Here is a 26,136-nt window from a genome sequence, read left to right on the forward strand (position 1 = left end):
CTGAAAAGAAGTATGCAGGGCTTTTCATTGCGAGTAAAAATTTAAAAAAATACGCTTATCTTTTTGGCGACTGTTTTTTTTTTTTTACTAACAAATCTTCTAGTAGTGAATGAAAATGCTTTTTCAACTTATATTTTCTTAAAATAAAACGAGCAAAGTCAAATTATTTAAACAGTAAAAAGTTTAATAGAACAATATACTTTTTTTTCTTTTTTTCAAATAAGGCTTTCGAAAGAAATATCTCTAAAATGAAATTGATCACGTATTATTTCTTAAAATTTTGACAGTCGGCTTCTTTTGAAGTTTCAAAAAGAATATCATTGGAATAACACTAGAACTACACATGCTAAGTGGTGGTTTGCGGTTAAGGTCTTCAGAAAATGAAAAAACAAAAACAATTATTTTGCTATCTCTTAAATACAGCTTTATATTTAATTTAAGCTACTACTGGGTAAGTCAATTTTCAAATATTTTTTTTTTTAAATTTACATTCTATTAAAATATTCAGCTCATGAAGCAATTAGATATATTTTTTGGAACTTCTTTTCAGATTCCCCCCCCCTCCCCAAAAATGAAATAAAATATGGCTGAATCCAAGTTGAGCGTTACAAATTTCAGAGAAATATTGGTTTTAATTTAGATTAAATAACATTTTTGGTATGATTTTACTTTAGGGCTCGTCTCACGTTCGTATAGAAAAATATATTTTTTAAAGTAGATTTAGGTGTGCTGAAAACGCCACTCCATTCTCGAGTAACTCTTTATAAAATACCTATTTCGAATTTTCTTTTTATCCCGAAAAAATAAAACTTATTCTAAAAAAGACATCGGGCTTATGTTTTTTGTACCCCCCCCCCCCAAAAAAAACACCATGAACTTTATAAACAATCAAAAACACGTGTTAGATGCTTCCTTCGATATTTTAAAAACTATTGCCGGCCCCAATTTTGAATGCAATATTTGTTTATAACACACCCGAAATTATATGAAAATTAAGATTTTAAAGGCAAGTCGTGGTAGTGTATTATCGACATTTACAAAAAAAAAAAAAAAAAAAAGAATTGCCTTTCTAAAATTATCCGCAATTTTTAAAAATTAATTTCCATCTAATTTTAAATTGTCCGCGAAAGATTTACTACGCTTATGTCACTTTAATACGAGTGTGGGTGCACATATGGCACACGAATAGCCTTAGTGTGCACGCGAGCGTACCGTAACGAAAGCTGTAAAATGCCCGAAAATAGTCTGAGGGTTCAGAGGCTCATACCCACTAGCGTAGCTAGGTGGGGGGCGGTCAGCCCCGGGTGACAGCCATAGAGGGGTGACAATCCCCCCCCCTCCAAAAAAATTTTTTTTCAGCCAAGCTTAGGTGCGAAAATAGAATTTATTTATTATATATTATGGAATTTTTACGTTTTAATTTAAAATCTTTTTTTAGAATATAAACTCTTAAGAAAATTAGTCATTGCAAAACCTTTTGTCGATTTTTATTGAAAAATTTTGTACTTATGAAATCAGTTGATGACATTTCATTTTTTTTAACTGTGGAAAAATGAGAAAGAAACCATATATATATGGTGCTCGGTAAAAATGGCACTGGTAAAAATGGCACTGGTAAAAATGGCACAAGTGAATAACTAGGTAAAAATGGCACCAAAAGGTGCTACTGAAGCTATGGGGTCCCAAATTCTAACCTCATTTTGGGTTTTGTAAAAGTTCCTATTTTCTTGCCGTCAACGAGGGCAGAGTAAGACACAAGGCTGATTTTTAATATCCAGCCCCCCCCCCCCCAAAAAAAAGGGTCGGTTTTCATCGGAACAAAAGATTACAATTACCTCAGTTTAGAAGCATTGTTTGTCTAAAGGTTCTTATTTAATTGCACCCCCACTAGGGCAAAGTTAGACACAAGGTTGGTTTTAAATCTGGGGAATATCCAGCTCCCCAAAAAGGGGCATTTTCGATCTGAACAAAAAATTACAATTACCTCAGTTTAGAAGCATTGTTTATCTAAAGGTTCTTATTTAATAGCACCCCGCGAGGGCAAAGTTAGACACAAAGTTAGACACAATGTCGGTTTTTAATCTGCAAATTAGCAAAATTACCAACTAGTCACTCAGAGCAGTTTTATTAGTGAGGGTCGAAATCGCAGTGTCTTTTTTTTTTTTTTTTTTGCCTACGTCACCATCTCGGTGTCACCAATTTTTTTTAACCCTCCTTAACTTCAAAGAGTAAATACAATATATACAACTAAAAAAATAATTGTTAAAAATGCTGATTCTATTCATGAAAAATTCTTTTAACTAGAAATTAAAACTTAGGTAAAGATAGCTGACTGACAGCAACAGGAGTACTGGTTAACTACTGAACCACGTGGAAAGGTGTGGGGGGGGAGGAAAAAAGGAAATTAAATGATGATAAATTATGATAACCGTCTTTGAAAGGCACTAAACTCCTAAAATTTACTTCTTAAAAATTTTAGGCGGCATTCCCCGGCGATTTTAAAGAACTCTCTCTCAAAAAAAAAAAAAAAAAAAAAAAAAAAAAAAAAAAAAAAAAGAAAAAATTAATTTTTAAGGTTTGGGAAAGATATATTTATTATAACCGAATTCCTGTATGAAGACTGGATCTACTTTATTGGACGTTAATTTGTGAGATAAGTAATTTTTCAATGTTTAATATGTTGTTAAAGTTTCAATTATCAATTAAATTTTTTTAATTGCGTTTTATTTTCAATTTATTTAAAAAAAAACAGGGTTTAAAATGTATTTTTCAAGGTAACAAGCTTCGAAAGAAGTCTAATTAAAAAAAAATCACTTAATTTTTAATTTCGACAACCCTGAGAATTTAATTATTAAAAAAATATTGAAATGTGACATTTTTTTTAATATTTCTATTAGTTCAATTAATTTTCTTTCAATAATTCATTTCACTCAACAAACTTCACCATTTTTTGTTTTGCTTTACTTTTATCTTTTTCTGTAATTTTGGTAATTATTTTTGCTCAATTTTATCTAGTATTTCATTTGTTTTTATAGTGGTATCGTTTTTATATGTGTTCCTTTGATATACCCTATTTCAAAATTAGTTTGGCTAAACTTATTCTTTACGTAAGAACCAACGTGTAAAAGCAATGAAAAAGTAAGAAAAAACAATAGGTGTTAACTACACTTTGTGAATTATGCACGTTCATTTATAAATTATTAAATTAAATATTTATCTTTTTTTTATATTTAATTAGTATATATTTTCTTTCTCTTCCGCAATATTTTTATTTTATTTAATTCATTAAATCTGTTAATTATGAGGACCAAAATAATGAATTGTGTTAATTTATTCTCTAATTTTCTTGTTTTTGTTCTGTTATATAAATTCTATTTTATTTGTTTTTGCTCTGAAGGATTAATTCTATTTTCTTTGTTTTTTTTCTTCTGTATTCCAATTAAGTAAAATAAATTTTCTCTAAAATAAATTTTGCAAATTTTTTCGTTTAGTTTACTATATAATAATTTTATTTAAACCAAAACACGACTGTGTAGGCATAAAATATCTCTTCCAAAGTTAGAGAACATATTTGGGAACTACCCGACCATAAGTATAAAACTACCTGGTATATTTCAAAACAATAATTCCCTAGGAATCGGAATCGGAATCGTACTTGGTATCGGAATCGTTAATCAATATTTTCCTGGAATCGGAATCGGAATCGTATAAAAATTAGGAATCGTCCCAACACTAGATAATATTGACGTTATCCTCCCCTTCCCCAAGTGTTAAGAAGTTGTAAAGAAAAAAAAAAAGAAAAAGGGGGGGGCAATAAGTTTATCAACAGAATTATGGAGAGGAAGTTGTTCACTAAGGTAGACAGACAAAAGAAACTGAATGGGATTGTTAGTCAAGGTATAGCTAACAAAAAGCCTGTCATAAAAGGTAGATATATTTAGAGTTAGTGTGTGGGCGGTTTCAAGAGTGATTTAGTTGTACAGCAGCAACAATGGTCTTGAATTTGTGATGGTTGACTCCGTGGAACGCAGGTCGTAGCTCAGAGTAGATGGGGAAATGAATTGATCAACTAATTAGTGAACACAGCCTCGGTTTGCTGGTATCACACACTCCCACATCCAGAAGGCAACTAATATTTACCAAAAGTGTTGGTGTCTGTATTTTTTTTTTTTTTTTTTTTTTTTTTTTGGAGTTGTTTTATTTTATTTTTTAGCAGGCTGCCTAGCATTGCCCGGTCATAAAATATGCATAAATATTATATTTTAATTCATACAGAAACTGAGACATGTACAAGCAAGTACTATATTTTTTTCTAAACAGTCCACTTCTTGTAAGTAAAATATTTGAGCTGAGATCGACACCAAAACCTAAAGACAGCGAGTCAAGTATGATAACCATACAGTCAGTGTGACAGTCTTTAAAACGTGTTATTTTTTAACCAAATCATACTTCACATAAGGGATCTGTAATGTGAACCACTCACGCATTTTCAATCGTGAAACAGCAAATAGAGAAAAATCTGACAACTCCACGTACCAATTTTTAAATTTTGACCCCTTAGAAGCCCTATTAAGAAGTTTTCCATATGTCTGAATAACCAATATACCAAATTCCAAGTCTGTAGATTAAAATTTCCTTGAGTATATATAGATTGAGAGGGTCCACACACACACACACATTCTCATTTTTATATATGTGTGTGTGCAGTCAGCACCAACCCTATTCAGGGTTTAACCGGCTTCCTCCGAAGGAGGAAGTTTCATAGGAGTATGAAATTCACAAGCCGTCCCCAGTCGTATGTATATCCCAGTTAGGGGAGATGATGATGTTAGGTTTTTTTAAAACTTTTTGCAGGGAGGTGTCGATGTCCTCCTACATACAGCACCTGGACTTCCCAAATTGGTTACCCATTTTAGTAATGACCAGGCTCAACATTGCTTAACTTCGGTAATCTGACGGGAACCGGTGTGTCAACGTGATTATGCCGTGTATATATATATATATATATTTTTTTTATGTATAAATACTCATGAACGTTAACCCCCTCAGCAGTCGCCAATGTTCAGGAGATAATGACACAGCCAAAACCAGCAGAGAAGATGAAAGAACAGAAATCCATGGCGGCGGCACACGCACAACGTCTGAGTCGACAATGTTGTTGAAGGGTTAATAGGTAGTGTCACACATTGAAATGGATCTTTTAATACATTTCACTTGCTTTTTTTTGCTTTTTTTTGCAGTCATTGTTTTTCGTTAAATGTTATCCATTGTTTTCGAGTGAACATTTGTTCCATCTCCAAACTTTTGTGAAAAAAACTCTAACCTCTATAGATGAGATGCCATATTAAAAACATCTTGAAGAAAATTGTACACTCACTGATTCGAGGCAGCAAGCGGATTCAAGTATTCACAGCTGGTTAACTGAGGGGGTGAAATAAATGGTTGTGCTAATCTATTGTTCTGAGCAAATGTCGCAGCAGGACGACACATTCCGTAATTTTACCATACAAATATCTCGATAAAATACAAAGGAAAAAGCCGACGAGACGACAGTTATTAGAATTTAAAGACGAATAAAAACACTGCAGAACTAAAAAGAGAAAGCAGCAGACAAAAACGAAATGATTTTCATATTTGCCCATTCATTTGTGAGTTCAGCTTTTGTGTTGGCCCCTGAAAGTCTCACAAGATATCTTTTTACGTAATAGAAGTGTGTGTGTGGGGGGGGGGAGTGATGAAAAAGATCTAAAAAAAAAATTCAAAGATTGTTAACAAAATAACATGAGAAAAAAAAGTCTAAAAATTTGCGTGAGAAAAAAAAACAAAAAAAAAAAACTTTGCAATCTTACATATATATATATATATATATATATATATATATATATATATATATATATATATATATATATAAGTTCAAAGTGATTTTTACTCCGTATTTGGTATTGGTAGTTGTATGCATGCTAATAGCATTCACCTTAGATAGGTTGAACCAACTTCCTCCAAAGGTGGAAGTGTTAAGGAAATATTAAATTCATGGTTGCATGTATATTCCAGTCAAGGAAGATGGAGACGTTGAGCTTTAGCAGGAAGACAGAGACGTCTGCCTACATACAGTGTCTGGTATTCCCAAATGGTCACCCATCTGATATTAACTGGGAGAACTGTTGCCTAACTTCAGTGATGTGATGAGAACTGGTGTGTCAATGTGATTATGATGTATATTGCTGAGATTATTGATGTTTTACGTGCTCGGCATCTCAAGTGATTTGGCCATGCTACTTCTGGCTTCAATTTCATAATGCATCTAGATGTTCCGGGTTCCAGATAATTTGATCGACCAAGGAAAACCTGAGTCTAGTACAGTGGTGGGGGAAACTTTTCAGTGCAAAGGTCACATTGAAACATTTTATAAGGTTTTAGTATTTGACAATTCTTTGAAAGACAAGGTAATTCAGTTTGAACATAAAAATTTACTAAGATTTGAATTCCTTTATCGGGTCACATGGAACCTACAGTTTGCTCATACCTTCTCTCATACATAAGTGATCTGCAAGATCTACAGCAGATGTATTAACTGTTATATCGCACAGGAGTAGTGAATCTCGACAGAAGTTTCATTTCTAGAACAATAGCTCTTGACATATCAAAAACTTTTGATAGAGTGTGGCATAAAGGTCTACTTCACAAGATCGCCAGCTATGGAATAGCTGGGAATGTCCTCTTAATCATTAAATCCTTTCTCTCTGACAGGCGTATAAGAGTAGTTGTCGATGGGTAGAAATCAGAAACTCATTGTATTAACGCTGGTGTCCCCCAGGGTTTCATCCTGGGTCCAACCCTCTTCCCTATCTTCATCAACGATCTCCCAAATCACATTCTTAGATCATTCGGAGCCATTTATGCAGACAACACCAAAATCTATGGCGACACTTCAAAAGCCAGCAATGAATAAGATCTTTCTGATTCTCTCTCTTTTGATCTTGAGAACGTAGTGCAACAAGGAAAAAGGTGGCTGGTTAATTTTAATGCATGGAAAACCAAGTTTCTCTGTTTTCATCATAATCGCTCCGATCCCCACAAATGAATGGCTCTTCTCTTGAGGAAACACCAGGTCTTGACAAACTTTTTGAACTGACCTTCACTCTTGATCTGAAATGGAACACGTACATCAAATCTGTTGCCAAGATCATTGGAAAAATGGTTGGATCACTCTACCGCTCCAGTAAGTATGTCACTACCGATGCAATCCTCTATCTGTATAAGAACCAGATATGACCTAAAGTGGAGTACCGTTGCCACATCTGAGTAGGAGCTGTTCAGCACGCCCTATCTTACCTCGACAGAGTTTAAAACCTAGTAGGTGATGTCCTTTCTCTTCCCTGCAACCTCTTTCCCACAGAAGAGCCGTCACGAGCCTGTCTTTGTTCTATCGCTATTCTCATAACAAGTGCTTGACAGAACTCCAATCTATGGTCCCCTCTTGTATATATGATTTTCCTCACTCTCTATCTGTGCTTTAATCTAAATGCAGATTCCATGGACAAAGCTTTTCTCAGAATTGCCTCGCCTTTGAAATACTGTTCTGCTGGCCTGCTTCCCAGTTGAATACAACATAAGCTTCAAATCCAATCCAAACAAGTTCTTATTAAGTCATCCCCATAAATAATCAAATTCTACCCAATTTACATCATTAACGATTATTACACCACCACCTTACATTCATTAACCCTTACCCTCGAGTGGCCTTCAGGTCATTATAAATGGTGACGTTCAAGTAATATATATATATATATATATATATATATATATATATATATATATATATGCAACCTAATTAATGTCAACCACTTTTGACAAGACTATTGGTAAAACAGACATAAGGTGTTGCATAGTGTTACCCACCACAGATTCCAAGACACTTGCATCACCCTAAATATCAAGTTGGAAGGAGAAGACTTTTGGGATTTTTTTACTAAAAAATCTATTTCTCAAGCGATTTATAGCAAATATTGATCAGTATTGTTAAAAATAAAAAATATTTTCAGTCGATTTTAATATTTAATCCTGATCAACATTTTAATTTTTTAATAATCATATATACAGTGAAGGAGCTTTACCCTCTCATTTTCAAATACTCACACTTTCCTCATGAATACCCGGTAAAAATTTAAGATAACTGCATGCAACCTGATTGATTGGATGAGACTGCATAGAAAGCAAAATTGAGATGCTGCCTCTGGTGCTACCCTTTCTAGAATCCAGAACACTAGCACTATTCCACATACCAAAATGGAATTATTATGAAAACCACATATTGAGCATTTGAAACATCTTTAAAAGGGTTGGATATATATACTGATCCATTTTCATCCGATTTAATCTCTTTGAGAGAATTCAAGATAAATATGTAGTTCTATTTCTGTACTTCTTTCCATTAGTGTCATCCTTCCGAAACTAGTGACAACATAATCTTTGAGACAGGTTCGGATCTTCGATGGAGGTGCCTTGGGATGACTTGGATTGTTCCCAACATACAAGAATATGTTGAGGTTTTTGTGAGGATATTTATTGTATTTTTATGCTGTAAAAATCAGTCATATTAAAAAAGCAACATTGCAGTGATTTTTTTAATGTTTATTTCAATTATTAATGTTTGATTAAAAAAGAAATTTTTTTTTGAACTTAAGAACTAACTTTGATGATATTGTTTTTTTCTTTTAATAATAAATAGTTAAAATTTTCAAATGGAGGAGATTCCATCTGATTTAAAGCCCACAAAATCTGGGCAGAGAGTACATTTTTTTGTTCTTCATTGTTTTTTTTTCATTTTTCTTAAACTTTTTCTTCTAGGCGGTGGGACATCCAACCAGATGTCTGACATTTACCCCTATTTTAGTGAGTCCAACCAAGAGATCTTTTCAGGATTTTAGCCGTCCCTTTCAGTGCAATTGTTTGTATTTCACTTGCACTTGGTTTATCGGGTATGCTTGCTATGTACTTTTTAAAGTTCTTTTTCATAAGCCCAGTTGCTCCTATGATGACTGGTATAATTGAAACGTCTTTTAGTTTCCAATTTCGTTTCATATCATACATAAGTCCTTAATACTTTGTTATCTTTTCCCTCTCAGCTCTGTTAAGCCCTGTATCATTGGGTACACTGACCTCTATTATGGTCGCTTTTTGTCAGTTTGTGATTCCATATGTATTCTCTTGAGTGCATTCGAGTGGAACATGTTTTATTTTGGATTAGGTTTCATTGTCCATATTCCCCACCCACTTTGCAACCCAATTATGACAACTGTCAAGCGAGGATAGCTTTTCAAAATTTTTGAAACCACAGGCAAAGATTTACCTCCTCTCGAGTAGGTTAGACACAAGGTCAGGTATCGTTTAGAAAAGCCAGCACACTAGGATTAGCACAATCTGACCTATCAAATATGCCTGAGCAGCTCTGTCAACATTCCCCAATAAGGGTACCTCAGGTAATTAACAATAAACTAATCCCCTTTTTAAAGAAAAGGTAAACCCAAGGTGGGTCTACTGAGACTGAACAGAACTATATCTCAGCCAACAGAGCAAAGCCAGAAGAATCCCCAACAACTCATTCTGACGGATTGACTGTTGAAGACATATCCTTCATTTGGTAGGAACACATTTATTCAAGCAGTGCCAGAATACATGGGTAGCATACTCTGTTTGGAAAAAAAAACAAAAAAAAACTATCAGCCTCTGAAAACAATTAGTATCCTACCCCAAGTTATAAAGGAGATGAGTCTTGCAAATCAATTGAACCCTAATCCGTCTTTTTCCCAAGCTACCGTCATCTGCAGATCATATGTTTTCAAATCATTAGAGATATTAGTGCAATGATATAATGGACGTGTAATGCTAGTCTTAAAGACAGACTCATATCTGATGACATCAGTGGAGATGTGCACAGAAAAAAAAGATTTAAATTACGTTGTCATGTTGGAAGAATAGATGAAAGTTCTTGGGTTAACAGATGTAGAACAGTTAAAATAGCAGGGTCAGTTCACAGGAGAAGACCAAAGAGTACATGGAAGGAAGTGATAAAAAAAAAAGACTTCAGAGAAAGAGTGCTTAATAAAGACCTAGCCAGAGATAGGTTTGTTTGAAAATCAATTTCTTAAAGCTGCCAAGCACATGCCAGCATGTGAAACAGATGCTAAAATAATGATGCTAATAACTGAATAGAGTTTATATATATACATTAGTGTTGGGATAATTTATTGGAATCGGAAAAATCAAAACTTTTGAGGTATCACGAAAAATGTGCGTATATTTTCCGATGTGCAAAACGATTCCTTTAATTATCTTTTTATATTTTATTTTGTTTGGAACAAAATCTTCCACTGCTGATAATAATGATAAAATAATAAATATTTATCGATTGTAAACTACCACTACAGCTAAAATTTATAGATCACCCCCACCCACACACTACAAGTATGCTTTTACGTTTGAGAAAATATCTGCACATTTAACATGTTTTTACGGTAATCAGGGGAAAAAATAACTTTGTAATTAAATATTTAGAGATTTATAAAGAATTAGAATCGGGAAAAAATATTGGAATCGTCCCATCACTGATATATATACATGTGCGTGTGTAGGTGTGTGTGCGTATGTAGGAAAACCGTTGCAAGCCTGTCTCTAGTCTCTTGTTATTTTCATATCAGGTGCTTGTCTTAGCTCCAATCTATAGCCCCCCCCCCACACAAACTTTGCCAAACTTCCACAAAACACTCGACTAGCTACAACCACTATCAACAATTTCCCCCACACTCTATCTGTGCTTAAATCTAAACACAGATTCCATGAACAAAGATTCTTTCCCAGAATTGCCCGCATGTGGAACACTGTTCCACTGGTTTGCTTTCCGGAAGATTACAACATGTTAGCCTTCAAGTTCAATGTAAACAAGTTCTTGTTCAGTGGTCCCCTTAAATAATCAAAATTCAACCCTAATCTACATCTTTAACAATTATTACACTATCACTTTATATTCATTAATCCTTATCCTTGAGTGGCCTTTGGGCTTTGATAAGTGGTTGCTCACTTGTAATAAAAAATTAAAAAATTAAATGGAATAGTGGATAAAATATAAAGGGAAAACTGACTAATATTTCATTTCTTTTAATGTCTACTGGCAGGGCATAAAATACGCTTGAACATTTTAATCCATGCAGATTTCATATTTATTATTGCAAACCCAATTCCTTATTGAATATTATATTGCACCTAATATATAATACAGATTGCAAAAGTTATAAAAAAAAAAAAAAAAAAAAAAAATGAATTGGGTGCCATCAGCTAGAATTGAAACCAAAACACTGACCGCTTCATCCAGCCATGTCTTAAATAGCTGTAACTATCAAGAGATAGCTAACAAAGATTAAATTTTAATCAACTTGAAGAAATTAATTGAATTTTGATATGCACAGAAAAAAAAATAAAAATGTCGGCACGTTGAAATGAACAGTTTGCATTTTAACTAGTTGATATATGTTTGTATGCGTTATTCATCCAAACAAAGATTTTACTCATTATAATCCTTGCTGTATGATTACTATTTCTTGTTAATTTCAATGTAACCAGTAGTTTAAGAGTTTATTGGTTAAATTTCTTTTCTTTTTTTTTTTTTTACATAGGCATCACCACTTATGAAGGCCCAGAGACCACTTAAGGATAAGGGTTAAGAGTGTACAGTAGTCAATTGAACGGTATAGTAATCGTTAGTAATGGAAATTTGGTAAATTTTTTAACTCAAGTAGAACAGCTCAAGAACTTGTTTACATTAGACTTGAAGACAATCAGATTGTGGAAAGCAGGAAAACGGATGACAGTTCCACAGGCATGCAGTTCTAAGAAAGAAGCTTTGTTCCTGGAATCTATGTTTAGGTTTAGGCACAGATAAAGAGTGGGGGGAATTATTGATAGTGTTTTCAGCCAGACGAGTGTTTCTTGTGAAAGTTTGGCGAAGGGGGACTAGATTGAAGCTCAGTCGAGCACTTGCCATGAAAATAACGATAAATATTTAAATACAGACAAACACACACATACATCTTCTGTTTCATTTATATAGATTTTTTATCTTGTTTGTTATTGTCACTACCTTTCAATTGATTTGACCTTTGATCTTCTTGAGAGGTATGCTTCCAAACTCTGGAATCGATACAGAATTTCAAACTGAATCCTTTATATGGTGCAACGGATAAAGGTATTGATAAACAGTCAATTATAACTGACAGTCTTGTGGAGGTAGAAGGTTCAAGCCTTACTACAAATAATTTCTATGGAGCCGTTCTCTTAAATAATCTAGCCCTACCCAAGTTCCACATGGCCAATCTTGTCTCACAATTTATTTGACATTAACCCTTATCCTTGAATAGCCTCTTGGCCTTGATAAGTGGTGATCACTCATGTAAAAAATTGGTAATTAACACTTCTACCTGTTCATGGCTGATAAAATTAGAACAATTCGTACTTCTGCAGTTTAACGTCTATTTTTACGTGTCTCACTCGGCAACGCCCGACGAACGACAGAAACTACTAGATTATACTGAGTGCGCAAAATAGAGACGCGAGCGAGCAGACGGTAAAAAAATGGAAGAAAAAAGAAGGAAAGCGTTTAAAAAGAAAAGAAAGGGACGAATATTATTGTGCTAGTGTAGTATAAACACCCCCAGCCTCCCTATGTTAAGAACAACTTTCGGAATACCCCCCCCCACCTCAAAAGCTGTTCTTAACATGGGGAGGTTGAGGGTGTTTATTCTGAAAGCCATTATTAACATGGGGAGGTTGAGGGTGTTGATTCCAAAAGTCCCATCAAGAAATGTAGCATCCCTCTGTCTGTTCTACAAGTACTTTAACGGTGAATGCTCCGACGAACTGCAAGGACTTGTACCTCCTTGACGTAAATACCCTCGACAAACTCGACAAGCAGCAAAATTCCACCCCTTCACAGTTGAGATCCCTAGACGTAAGAGAGCCTTCTACCCCAGTAGTTTCTTCCCCAGAACTGCTAGACTTTGGAATTCCCTTCCGGGTTCCTGCTTCCTCAACTGTACTGACATGCAGAAGTTCAAGTGTAACGTGAACCGACATCTTGCTGCCTAACTCCCCACACAGTACCCCTGTAGCTTATGTCCCTGATAGTAGCCCCCTACATCCAGGTGGCAACGTGCCTTGTTTGGGGTGAAAATGTAATAATAATAAAAAAAAACATTTTTAACATGGGGAGGTGTGTGTGTGGGGGGGTGTGTTGATTCTGAAAACCATTCTTAACATGGGGAGATTGGGGGTGTTTATACTATGCTGGGGCAGGTCGTAAAAAAATACCAAAATAACTTTCCATACACAAATAAAACAAAAAACATTTGTTCACGAATTTAAAGAAACAAAACTTTCATTAGCCCCCCCCCAATCTAATAAAACAGTTGCCATTAAAAAAAAAAAAATCAATAAAACAGTAAAATTCATGAAATTATTACGGTAGGTTGTTTGTTTTATTTTCTTTATTTTTTGTTCGTTTTTTTTTTATTGACTTCCGTTTTTTTTTTTTTTATTATTGACTTCCGTTTGCTCGGTATAATCCAGTAGTTTCTGTCGTTCGCTGGGCATTGCTGAGTGAGACTCACGGAAAAGTGGGCTTTAAACTGCAAAAGTACCGAACAATCTACCCCAATGGATCTAATAAAGAGCCGAGTTTGAACTTTTATAAAAATTTGCCAGAATTTGATAAATATTACTAAACTGAATCTATGCATCGAAATAATCACATCAAACTGAAACGTAAAAATATGCGAATAGTAATCAAAATAATACAAATTATCAATCCTCATCTAAAAACTTTTAAAAAGCAATAATGGTTTTCTAAAATAAAACAAAAAAATGTCTATTTTAATGTTTTTCTAAAATAGATAAAACGAATAAATTAAACTAAAAAAATGTCTATTCTTTGGCGCCCACCATTATGGAAGACATTTTCTTAAAAGTCAAAGATTAAAAAAAAACTGTTGAAATTACTAATTCAACCATTCCTTTCGTCAGCTTCTTATTCACTCTGGAATTAAAAGTAGGAGAAAGACGAAGAGCAGAATTTTACTGGCATTTATAGACAAAACATTATTTTCATAGTTGAGTTTTCTTTTAGGGTGTCTTTTTGAGGGGGGGGGGACACATAACAAGATTTATTATTTTATTTATTTTTCTTAAAAAGATCAGACTCTGCGTCTGCCATTCTTCGAAAGGACAGGAGGGCAATTAAAACAGACACAATCCGGGTGAAATGGAAATGTCAGCATGCGAACAGTGGACACATCCAAGAAATATATCCGTCGACTGAAGATTCAATATCACCAATTATCTGGTTCACTCGGAAAAATCTATTTACAAAAATATTGCAACAATAAACTGCATCAAATATTGAAAGAACATTGAGTTTGTTGTGGAAATTTGAACAGAATTCTCATTGATTTTGTATGAAATTTTGTACACATAAATTAAGACACTATTTTTATTTCATATATATTAATGAATTGACTGGACACAATGGAGTGTGTAAATATCTCCACTGGATTATTTGTAAAAAGTTGAATATCAAATGTAGCAGCAAGTTCTGGGAGCATCTACTAGAAAAAAGAGTTTGAAATAAGTCAAACACCATATGAGTATGCAATTTCTACAGCTAAGGATCTTGAAAACGGAGCTATTAAACCCGACATAGTAATATAAGAAAGAGAAAGGAGCAACCTTAGTAGAAGTTAGTGTCCCCAATGATTCTGGGTTAAATAGAGTTGACAGGGAAAAGATAACGAATACGAAGATCTTATGTACGGCATAAAAAAAAAGAAACTGGAATCTTAGGAAGATCTCTATCATTCTAGTAATTATAAGAGCAACTGGACTCATAAAAAAGAATTTAAAAAACTACCTGGTAAATATAACCGATGAACCAAGTGCAAGAGAGATTAAAACAATTGCACTTAAAGGGACGGTGCAGAAATCTCATCACATCTTCTGAAAAGGCAACTATCAAACAAGTTATCTATATAATTATAAAACTCAAATGACCTTGTAACGAGTGATGTAACCCACTTTCTGGTTTATGACATCCGGTTGCACATGCGCGCATAAACATTAACCCATAACAACGTAAACAAATAAACATAAATCGTTCTTTTGCAGATTTTGACCTGCGCACTGAAATATTAATGTTATTATTTTTAAATTATTATTTAACATGGGAAGAGTGGGGGTGTTTTGCAACTATTCTTTATTACAACTATACTGTCGCTATTTTCTTACAACTAAACAACTTAACCCGTTGACAAACATAAGAACAATTGTAGTAAAGCCAAAACTACTACTACTACTCTCTATCCGTCCTTTTTCCTTCTTTTTTTATTTTTTGTTTACATTTCTAGATAAAAAATAGTTGTGTGAGAACGGTGAATTTGTTGACATATTTACTAATCTGTTTCAATATTAGTTTTATTTTATTTATTTAGGTTTTATTTTTTTGCTTCAGGTTTTATTAATTATTTTTTTTTTTAGATTTTAAGTTTCTATAACTTGGTTGAAGGATTCCAATATGGGTTTTTCATTATTATATTTCTCATTGGTAGGTTCATGTGCGTTTTTGCTGCTTAATGACTTTCGTCTGTGTTTGATTCGTAGGAAAATCATGTTTAATTTTCGATTTTTGAGCGATTATTCAGAAAAATAGATAACTTTACACGAATAGGGAGGATTTTTTTTTTCATGTTTGAGTGATCCGTCCGTGATTTTTCATTTTAATATACTTTCATAGAAATGTTTCTGTTATGTCAAAAAAAAAACAAAAAAACTATTTTCTTTACGTCACAAGTGTCACGCTCATACATGAATTCCATAGCTAATATAACATACTGACCCAACGGGTCACGGGTAGTCTAGTTTAATTCTGAAATTTGGAAACAATCTTCAAGAGACCATAAGGTTGTTTAAGTGTATCTCCTTGTCTATCATCCGAAGCAATATGACGTCATACTGCGGTCTAAATCTGGAAGAAGCCTGCTTTGATTGTTTTATGGCATATCAACCTTTTTGAGATTATTTAATGCTGAATCCAGTAATTTTGGAAAAAAATTTACACTTCAAGTTCTTTGTGTCTTCAAGTATTTTAGACGTTTGACTTGATTGTTTTGTAGAAAAAATTGGTATTGTTTTAGATTTCACAAATGAAAAAGGAGAAAAAGCACAAGAACATGAATGTTTGGTGCATTTTAGGTCAGTAGGTCAGTATCTTCAAACAGCCTGATCTAGTAGCAGCAAGTCTTGATTTAGAAAATTTTATAAAACTTTGTCTTAATGATGAGACAAGTGGGACTTGTTGAAATACTTTTATTTTTAACAAGCCAAGCATGCTGAGTCCCCCTCCATGAGTGAAAAATTTACTTTCACCATGACTAATGTTTTCGCAAAATTTCAAAAAGTTCAAAGAGTGGTTATTTAGAAAAGTACGAACAGACGAACGAATTTAGGGCAACTTTACCCCTACAATGCACCCGAGGGAGGTAACCAGAGTTATCTTGGAAAATCCGTTCCGGCAAAATTTACTTTCACTGTGATTAATGTTTGTGAAATTTTTTTAAAAAAATCCAAGGCGTGGTTATTGAGAAAAGTGCGAACAGATGAGCGGAAGTGAATTACTAGGTCCAATCCCTCTTTTGTTAGGAGACAAATGTTTTAAAAATTAATGTATCTTCATATAAATAAAGCAGAGTTGTTTTGTGAGGATTTAATTCTGCTCAACCTAGAATATTCAGAATTTAATTCTGCTCAACCTAGAATATTCAGAATTTAATTCTGCTCAACCTAGAATATTCAGAATTTAATTCTGCTCAACCTAGAATATTCAGAATTTAATTCTGCTCAACCTAGAATATTCAGAATTTAATTCTGCTCAACCTAGAATATTCAGAATTTAATTCTGCTCAACCTAGAATATTCAGAATTTAATTCTGCTCAACCTAGAATATTCAGAATTTAATTCTGCTCAACCTAGAATATTCAGAATTTAATTCTGCTCAACCTAGAATATTCAGAATTTAATTCTGCTCAACCTAGAATATTCAGAATTTAATTCTGCTCAACCTAGAATATTCAGAATTTAATTCTGCTCGACCTAGAATATTCAGAATGAAAGCATTGATGAGAAAATGTATGGCTTGGTCAAAAATGGATCAGGAAAATGAAACCCCGGTAGAATCATGCATTAAACGCATAATGGTTTCTAAATAACATTTCAACCTTGGCCTGAAACAAGTGATCACATAGAATACACGCAGATGATGTTGGTCCGTTAAATGTGTTTTAATATCTAAATGACCTGACACTAAGCAAAATGGTTGGAAATTTTTTTAAATGCACAAAGCCAACTATTTTTAGAATTTTAGAATAGTCAGCTACTAGATTTACACATCCCCATTCCACCGTGACGTATACGACCACCCAATTTGTTTCTTTATTCCACCGTGACGTATACGACCACCCAATTTGTTTCTTTATTCCACCGTGACGTATACGACCACCCAATTTGTTTCTGAAGATTTTGAATTCTTTTTTAGAGTTTGTTTTATTATACACTAGCCTGCATGCCCGGTGTTACCTGGATGTTGAGCAAAAATAAAAAAAAAAGTGGTAGTAGACTGGCAGATTCAAACCCATACTGTGAAGGAGGAAAAAATGTGAACACAAAAAACCCGTTGCATTCATCGGCAAACCGGAAATGGCGAAGGTTAAAACTAAAGCTACTCAACCAAAAAAGGATGACTTTCAAAAATATCGGCAAAAAAAGTGACCCCTCCTTATAGAAAAGTGCCCAGTTGAGGGTGAAGGAATTAATGTTTTGTAGCTAATTTTTCAATATTTGTCGTCCAAAGGGTCGAGCTTCAAAACAATCTTGTGAAATCCGTCGCCTCTGTCGATAGTTTCAGGTAGACATACATACATACATGCATTTAAACAGATATGTGAGAGTTATATTATAGATGTTGGTTTAATATTCAAAATCAAATGGGCATGCTGAGAGATTTATTGCCACCTTAATAAAAAAAAAAAAAAAAAAAAATTTTTTAATTCAAAATGGTAGAGGGAGACTGAAAGTGCTAACTGATAAACTTCAAACTCAAATACAGAAAACGAAAATTCACCAATACCTTGTATGGCATTCACCCTGAGCAGGAAAGAAGGAAGCTTCCAAGGAATATTAACTATTAAGTCACTCGTCAAATTGAGATTAGATCAGAAGATGAAAAATATTTTTAACAAATTGGTACAACATATAACAGTAAATACAAAAGAGGACAAAATATCGTTATGATCTTCTCGAATCAGGAAAACGTCTTTTTACTAAATTAGTAGGAGAAACCAGCTGGGAAAATCATTAAGTGGATTGAATGGTAGACCTACATTGTTCACGGGCAAAATTACTGGCATAATATATTTAAATCACTTTTAAAGGAAAATTAAAGATGTAGTAGAACCACAATAAAAGATTCTGTCTCCCCCCCCCCAAACAAGGTATAATGTCACAGAAGAGGGGTTAAGCTACAACCTTTGTAAGTAGTTGAGCAGCAAGATTCGTATTATTTGAAGTTTTTGGACTCTGACTTTCTCCAGGTGCATCTTGTCGAACTCGGGAATGTTTCTGTAGAACTTGAGAATCTGGACAAAATTTCAAACAAAACCCTTTATTTACTTCATGGAGATAGCATGCTCTAGTTCCGTCAAACATGACTGGACAGAGTTCCTAAGTCATTCTCAATTGCATTTTTCGGTGGCCCACACTGAGAATTGAACCTTCAACTTCCAGGAGAATATCACTTTTATAATTGACTTTCCAAGTACTGAGCCACAGGTCCTTGCAAACATTCTGTCCAAATTCCAGAATTCGACAGAAACATTCCAGAGTTGGCAAGATACACCTGTTGAAGGTCGGGGGTTACATCGACTGAAATGTTATGAAAACACACTAAAGATGAGAACAGTAAGCCAAAGAATCCAAATAATACGAATAACCAATCCTCATCTCAAAAATTCAGAAACGTAAGAGCAGCAATGTGTTTGTTTACATTACATGCAAATTTTTGCATGTTGGTATAGTTAAGGAATTGCAAAGGTAAGCAGTCAAAAGAAGTCATTAAAGTAGAAAATTTTCCAGCATCTAAAAGTTTCGTCGCTAGTTGGTGGGTCAGGAGTATCTTCACAGACTGGTGCCGTTTCTGCACTTGTCAAGTGACATTTCAGAGGAGCCTAATCCTTTATTAACTTGAATAACTTTTGTAAGGGCATCTTAAAAAAAAAAAAAAACATTTTAAAAATAAAAAATTGAACAAAAATTACATGAACATAGTTTCTTTCCAAGAATTTTCAATCCATGAAACATAATCATAGAACTGCTTCCCTGTGGATTAAAATAGTGTCATCTTAAAAATATGACATCCACAAATACTTGTCATAAAGCATAAAGTTTGTTCATAATTTTCAATCCTCTCATAATATTCTTTATGTTTTATATGACAATTTAAGTATTGGCCAAATCCAACATTGCTTAGCTTTGGTGTGCCAAAGTGATAATTTGTTTTATAATAAGATAATATAGAAATATTTTATCTTGAATACTCGTGGCATTTGTTTTTCAAAACTTCATGAACCATAACCACAATTAAGATAAAGTTAAACCACTTCAAAGATAACGGTCTCCAGATCAGATATGTCCTGGCACCGTCAGCCATGTGGTCTATGTTCAAGATTCACATCCCAAATCTGTTGCTGTTAAATTAAAACAGCTAGTGGTCTACAAGAATATATGAGAGGTTAGAGTGATGGTCGCAGTTGTGCCATGATTGTATCACTAAATAGACAGTTGGGTTCGGGTTTTTAGTCTCAAAGAGAAGACAACTTGCAAGCCGTGAATACATTGTTTTGAAATGAGGCCAAATCACAAAAAAACAAAAAAGAGGGGGAAAATGAGAGGGAGGAGCACAAAGAAAATCATGGTGGGTGGGATAGAGGACAAAAGAAAAATCAAAAACATACCCCCCTCCCCCAAAAAAAACAATCACACTGACTTCTGGTTTGGTCCAAAGAATAAATAGCAGAGGTTCAACCTCCTGTTACAAAAATAGGGAGAAATGGGTTTGCCTCAACCATAAAGCTAACACAAGAATCTTACAAAAAAAGAAAAATAATCAACTAATAAAAAAATATATATATCTTAAACATAAAAAAAAAAGAGAAACCATTGTCTCCATGTTGTCTGGTGAAAGATGAGAAAAAAGAAAAAGTGAAATATCACAGAAAATAAAGATGCGTGCATGTATGCGGATGCGGATGGGAGGGGGGTAATAAAATGACAGTTGATAAACTAATAAAGCTGTACAATTTACAAAATATTACCAAACAGAAACCCAAACTAAATTCTTCAGAGAAACACATATGGAGATAGGACTATTCATATACATTTATTAATCTTAACTTCGGTAAAGAAAACAATGATGGCATTTTACATATGTAATATAGTGCAGATGAGCGCGTGGGAAAATAGCAGCAGCAAAGGATGGCTGGCTTGCAAAGAGATGAGCAGCAGCAGTAGCCAAAAGATGCACATATGCAAATTAGAAAGTGTGCGCTAGAAGAAAAAGGAAAAAACAAAAAGAGAAAAAGGATACCATGTGCTCAAGGCAGAAACAAAGTCGACGTCAAAGAAAATGGACATATAAAAGCGAAGGCGAGAAATGAGTGGCTACATCCGGCACTAGTTTTTTTAGTTATAAATAAATAAAAGATGGAGGAATTGAAACCCTCTCATTTCCACCTACTCTCTCTGCCACCCAATTTCACTGGTAGCAAGTATTTAAGAAACATTTTCCATATCATAACTTTTGGAAATAAGGTTTATCACATTACAAAAACAAAACAAAATGCACCTTTAATCTGAGTATGTCAGCTTCCAGATAAATGCTTAAATTTGTTTAAAAAATATTTATTCTTAAATTTACTTGCATATGATAGGATTTGATATACTAATTCACCTCTGAGAAACTAATTACACTGTTGTTTTCATGCATTGATATAAAGGTTTTGCTTTTTTTATGGTGCATGATTTCCTAAGTCATTTGAAATGAACCTTGTCTAGTTACAATCACTGCCAACAATTCCCCCCCCCACCGACTCTGAATAGATTCCATGAACAAAGCTTCTTTCCTAGGACTGCTTGCCTACGGAACTCTTTTCACGGGCATGCTTTCCAGTTGACTACAACAGGGCTGTCTTCAAATCCAATCATCTAAAAAAACTTTGAAACGTGTAGATGCATAAAAGCAAGTTTTTTGAGTGGAAAAATTTTCTTGAAAGAATAATGACCCCCCCCCCTCCACCGAGCCTTATGACTTAAAAAAAAATGTGACACATCTTTAGAGACAGAAAGTTTATTCACTATGTTAACGCCTTTTAATGAAATAGATACCAAATTTGATAAAGTATTATCCAGTCAAACCCTTTTTATCTCACATTTGATTGTATCACCGCAAGAAGCAGTGGAGCAAAAAAAAAAGTTTGAATTGAAAAAGGAGACACCCAATCCTATGTTCCATCAAAAAGGAACATTCAACTTATGCTCACATCACAAAGTTCTGTATATGTAACTGACAAAAAAAAACAAAACAGTATTACTCAAGATTGAACAAGAACACCTACATCTTTCTGAACCAAGCATGTAAGGAGAGATGGCAATGATACTAGCCTGGTGTTGCTCGGGTGTTTGGAGGTATGTGTTGGGCAAAAAAAAAAAAAGTAGTAGTAGGCAGGCAGGTTTGAACCTGTGATACGAAGGCAGAAAAGAAAGAAAATCTAACATCTTATCGCTCCTCCATGACACGACTGGAGGTTCGCAATGTTAAAATTAAGCAAAGTTAATCCAACCAATACAATGACTTGCAAAAATGGCTCGCAAAAAATCGACTCCTCTTTGTAGAAAACTGCCAAGTTGAGGGTGAAGGAGTTAATGTTTTGGGGCCAATTTTTCGATATTTGTCATTTGATGAACTGATTTTGTGATTTTCATCTATAATTTTTTTTTTTTATTCATTCACTCGTGCCATTTTTACATAAGTTATTTTTACCGTGACATTTTATTTAAATTTGTTTTTATGAACCATAAATTTTTTGTTTTAGTGGTAGTTTAAAAATCGATAAATATTCATGATTTTATCATTATTAATAGAAAAATTGTAAAAAAACAAAACAAAAAAAACAAAACAATAATTAAAATTATTGCTTCCAGAATCAGAAATCAAGCTTTGATTCCGATTCCCTCAAATTCCAGATTTTTTTTTTATTCCACTTAATTGTCCCAACACTAATGAGTCGTTTAATAAGGAAGTCTACAATTTTCATAAGAGTTAGAGTTTGTGCTGTTGCTTTTTTATTTGTTGTTCATTTTTCAACTGACTTCTCATCTTTGATTGTCAGAATGTTGTGTGCATAAGTGATTATAACAAATCTGAACATGACGTGCTAATTCCACATTCTATGTGAAAAATTATTACACATCACAACTGCACACAAACGTTTTCCACTTGCGAAAATTAAAGAAATTAACAAAAAGAAAGAAAAGCAATGAAATGTAGAAACACCAATCATATTCAAGGTTAAAAGAAAATATGAAACTTGGCAGAATATGGGGGGTGGGCGATTTATGTAAACGTTTATTGTGTTATTTAATGTGTCTTTTCTTTTCTTTTTTCTTTTAAATTAAAAATGAGGTTATATGAGAAGTTTGAAAGAAGTATAATTGCTAAGTAAATAATAGAGAAATGCATAACGCCACCTTGAAGAGAAGGAAGAGAAAAGTGCCGCTCTGTCATATTCTTACAATTGCACTGGCAGAAGAATGTTCAAGACAACCGAAAGAAATTGGTTAAGATCATCATTGTCATCATCATCGTTAATTAAAAAAAATCAAGGACTGTTAAATATATATAAAGAAGAATACAAACACGTGAAATGACAAACTTCGACGGCAGATACAGAGAGAATATCTTATTAGTGCTCTGTCTAGCTACATCTATTTACAGTATGGTGGCCGTACAACTTCCGGCTGGAAGATGCCTCACTATCAAGTTAATGTCCATTTTACATAATAGCATGTGTTGAATCGTCTGTAGAAATTGACTTCCAAACTAACCTATCTCTGGTCAAGTATTTAATTATCTCTTTCCATCAAGTCCATCCTTATCATTTCCTCCCATGCTTATCCTGGCCTCCCCCACGCCAATTAACCCTGTGACTGCAGCAGTTCTACATCTACTCCAAGCACTCTCATTCATCCTTTCAATGTGACCAAACCAATAAAGTCTCCCAGTCAGCACATATCATCCTTTGACATCAATCAGAATCCAACCTTTCTTTAATACTCACACTACACCTCCACGGTATTATTTCCATATCATTTCTTGCTATGCAACAAATCTTTAAATCATGTTGATCGTTATCATTCTGTGAGTTAAGACAAGAGCAGAAATAAATGCCATGGATCAAACTGGATGAAGTACTATGAGCTACATAGCTACGGATCATAAACATGGATGTTGGTTTTCGAAGATTTGATTCAATACAGCTAAACGGTTGTCATATCCAAATTCTGCACACTTGATGATGCTAAAACCTGACTAAATTATATCCGAAACGCGAAATGAATAGTTCTTTTGATGAGCAGTATTACAAAACAGGGATACTTTACTTAAAATGAAATGGATAGCATACAATGCCACAGAAATATATATTTTTTTTTTGTCTCTGAAAAGCACAAGAGAAATAGTTTGATTTGGTTGATTTATTTAGGCATATCAAACTTTTGGGGGTTATTTAATGCAGTTTTGGGGGTTATTTAATGCAGAATCTGGTCATTATGCTTTAAGTTCTTTATATTTTCGAATATTTATTTATGGTGTTTGGTTTGGTTGTTTTGTGGACAAAAATTGCTTTTGTTTTTGGCTTTGCAGAACATGTTTTGCAAAGAGAAAGAAAAAAAATAATGATGTTTGGTGTACATTAGGCCAGGAAGCCAACAGACGCTAGTACCACCAAAAGAGGACTCTTAAATATATATAAAGAAGAAGTAAATTTTATAAAAGTATTTTTTTAATAGCTTGAATTTTAAAGTTTAAAATGAAAAAGTCAAGTATCATGGTTCAATTGTGTTCTAAACAGAAACATTCATTTTGAATATGCCTCTATCATATCAAAGAATCCACTGTTGATTTTATATGGTGGGCCTTTCAGCTTGTGTGGGAATAAAACTTCACATATTGTTTTGTGATGTTAGAGTGTAGAAGATGTTAACTTTAGTCAAAATCGCCTGTCCCTTTTGCATCAGATTTTTTTTTATTATTTATACTTATCAAAGGCATTCCAATACAAAATCAATCTAGGCACATAAAGCACATTTGTGTGAAATTTCATAAAAATCGACCCAGCTGTTTCAAAGTTCATAGGAAACAAACTCACACTAAACTCCTTTTATATAATAGTAGAGATATACACACACACACACACACACACACACACACACACACACACACACATATATATAGTTAGTTATGAAAATATATATAGCTATACAGAAAGCATAAAATTATATGAAGTAAATACTGAAAAATTAATGCATAAAATTATCTTTGTATATTAATTTATGTGATTAAATGAAGTAATCATATATATTTCTAATTAATTGATTTGAAGAATATTGGTAAGTTTTTAATCTAAAATTTTATAAACCAATTAGATGTATATACCTGGTGTTGCCGCGTTGAAACATTGGCAGGCAGAGAGTTCAGTTACATATTATTTAAGATATACTGAATACCCTTACTTTTTATGATTTTCCTGAAAGTGGATCACATGTTGGATTTATGAAAGCATAGAGCACATCCATATATATATATATATATATATATATATATATATATATATATATATATATATATATATATATATATACACACACACACAAACACAAAGAGGGAGAGAGAAATGAAAAAGAGAGAAAGAAAAATTATAGCAAAAGGAAAAGAAGAGAGAAAGGAGAAATGTATATATGTATGGGAAAGAGAGAAACCCCTTATCAAATATCTTCAGCAAATCTTTCGCACCTGTTATGTCTGTACTTATAATTCTTCTGTTAAGAGGGCCATAATTTGTCTTTGGGAGTGAAGATGGCAGCCAATGAGAGAAGCCTGTCATGAAGAGTTAGGCCAGTTAAATAATTTTCAAGTAGTTGTGTCACATTTGTTTATAAAAATCCTGTCATAGTATAGTGTGGAGAGGTTTGCCCATCAAGCTCATTTTTTTTTTTTTTTAGCCGTAATAACGAAACGATGTTAAAAACTTTTTTTTTTTTTTTTTTTTTTTTGCTTTATTATCAAAATAAAAATTAGAAATAAAACATTTGATAAAGAAATCATTTGTTTTACAGCCCCCACCCCAAAGGACTGGTGAATTTCTTAAATTCTAATTTAAAAATATACGCATTCAAAATTTGAAATTCTGTCAAAATCTAATTAATTGATTTGAAGAATATTGGTAAGTTTTTAATCTAAAATTTTATAAACCAATTAGATGTATATACCTGGCGTTGCCGCGTTGAAACATTGGCGGGCAGAGAGTTCAATTACATATTATTTAAGATATACTGAATACTCTTACTTTTTATGATTTTCCTGAAAGTGGATCACATGTTGGATTTATGAAAACATAGAGCACATCCATTTGCATCTATGAAAATCAAACGGGGAAATAACTCATCGTTTTATGAGGAAATAATTCTCACAGCTTAAATAAATAAACATACTTCTGTTTTTTAAACGCAACTGGTTTCAACTAATAATAATTGAAAATAAAACAGATTAAATATAAATTACATTAAAGATAAATTAAATCAACTTTAAATAATATTTCCAAATAGAACAATCAAAACAATTCAATAACATGAAGCTAATTACTCAAATGAATTTTCTTTAATGTAATATGCAAATGAGGTTACTTTTTGAATGTAGATTTCCTTTCAAT

The 26,136-nt window shown here is 33.4% G+C and overlaps 1 protein-coding gene and 1 pseudogene across 5 annotated transcripts in view; both read right to left on the reverse strand.

Moving 5' to 3' along the window:
• The window catches only part of LOC145249741 (uncharacterized), a 216,958-nt gene that overhangs the window by 18,134 nt on the left and 172,688 nt on the right, over positions 1 to 26,136 (reverse strand). The window lies entirely within an intron of this gene.
• LOC145249949 (5S ribosomal RNA) lies at positions 4,874 to 4,992 on the reverse strand (annotated as a pseudogene).

This window comes from Euprymna scolopes, chromosome 28 (assembly GCF_053919585.1).
Source record: "Euprymna scolopes isolate OS-2025 chromosome 28, ASM5391958v1, whole genome shotgun sequence".
Lineage (NCBI taxonomy): Eukaryota > Metazoa > Mollusca > Cephalopoda > Sepiida > Sepiolidae > Euprymna > Euprymna scolopes.